Here is a 1,929-nt window from a genome sequence, read left to right as displayed (position 1 = left end):
TCTTCACACTCTAAAAGAACTTAGGTGGTGGCCAGGCTGTCTGAAAGTAGGGGCACATGGCCCACATATCTTATCACTGGTGAAGCAGCAATCTACTTGGAAAATGGAGTGCAATGCCCAACCCATTCAAGAGCAGGAGTGGACCCACATTTTCCACATACACAGTGGGCCTACACTCTGTTTTTTGCCCCCCCTCACTTTCCCAAATTAACAACATCCTTCATTAGTGTGGTACATTTGTTAAAATTGATGAAAACATATTAAAACATTGCTGCTAACAGTGGATATTGTTTGCATTATATTTTACACTCTGTCCCACACAGTTTTGTAAGTTTTGAAAGAATATATAATGGCCCGAATGCTCTCATATTACAACTATTTATCCCTCTCCCTCCCTTGAGGACCTCCAGTGGCCACTGCCTCCACATCAATGATAAAAGTTCCTCCAATACTAAAATAACAATGTCTATAGTAGAATACCAATAAGTCTACTTTAGTCCATTGTGCATTCCCAAATCTTGAGGATTTTGGCATGGTGATGCCCACTCTGCCTCTAATTGAGAAGGATCTTAGATCCCATGGAGCAGATGGGTGGAACTATTTTGCTTGCAATCACAGATTCTCTCTATTCCTTGGGATGGGTGTTGTCCATCGTCATCAGATTTTTAGTTGTTCTGGGTGAGTCCAATGAACTGGAGAATAGGTGTTGTAACTCTGCTGAGATTCACGGCCCAACTGGCACATGGATGGACCAAATATTTAAGTCTCTTGGACATAACCTACAGGAATAGTACTAACTATAGGTTCAAACAGAAGTGGCAGAAGAGTCATGTGCAGGGAAACCACAAATGGGTCCAACTCTGTCACACTGGGAAAGATAAATTCCAAGTTAAGGCCCATTGGCAGAGTGCTAAACTGCTGAGCTGTCTTGCAGTGTATCAATTTTTCCAAGTTCATTGCCATTTTATAATAAGGGTTGCCAGTAACACACCATCCTTTATCTAAATGATCGTTTGAAGCTCCTTTCGCATCCATATTTCTACCAACAGTCTCTTCAGTGCAATCTAGGCTTTTTCTGTGAAGCACCTCACAATTCCCTTAGACTTGTCCCATTAGTCAATACCAAAGCCATTTCCACATTTTTGTTTCGGTACTTCAATAGTGCCATTCCGTTCTCTAAAAGCAAAATCTGTTTTAGTGTCCTAATGTTCTCAAGCATATATAATGTCATGAATTGTTTTAAAATAGAAATGTATTGGCTAATGGTTTTGAAGATAGGAGAAGTTCAATTCAAGGACTCTTTAAGATGAATCTTTTCCCCCAAGGACTGGCAATCTGCATCTGGCTGCCTGTCATCCTTGGTCCTTGTCAACTCTGTCATGTGACAATTCACATGACACCCTTTCCTAGACTCTCACTTCTCTTCCAGATTCTGTTAATTTTCAGTTTATGGTTGCTTCCTCAGTCACTTTTTCTCTGTCTTATTTTCATATTCAGACATAATCTATTTATATTTTTCATTACTTTTTCTTTCTGCTCCTCAGCCTGCTTATAAAGAACTCCAATAATAGGATTAAAGCCCATCCTGATAGAGTTGGGTGAAATCTTAATATAAGTAACCTCACCAAATTTTCCTATTTACAAAAGTTTCACACCAAGAGGAATGGATTAAAATTAAGCACATGCTTTTCAAGGGTACATAGGAACATTATAGCATGTTCATTGTTGACAAACAACCTCTGCTTTTATTTATCTGTGGAGTCTTACTTTCTCCCTCATTTTTGAAAGATGGTGCCACAATAATAAAATGGTTGGTTGGCACATGTTTCTTTTTCAGCGTTTTATTTTATTTTTTTAAGATTTATTTATTTTTTATTTATTTCCCCCCTCCCCCGAGTTGTCTGCTCTCTGTGTCCATTCGCTGTGTGT

The sequence above is a fragment of the Dasypus novemcinctus genome, unplaced genomic scaffold, assembly GCF_030445035.2.
Source record: "Dasypus novemcinctus isolate mDasNov1 unplaced genomic scaffold, mDasNov1.1.hap2 scaffold_69, whole genome shotgun sequence".
Taxonomy (NCBI): Eukaryota; Metazoa; Chordata; class Mammalia; order Cingulata; family Dasypodidae; genus Dasypus; species Dasypus novemcinctus.
This window is presented reverse-complemented; position numbering follows the sequence as displayed.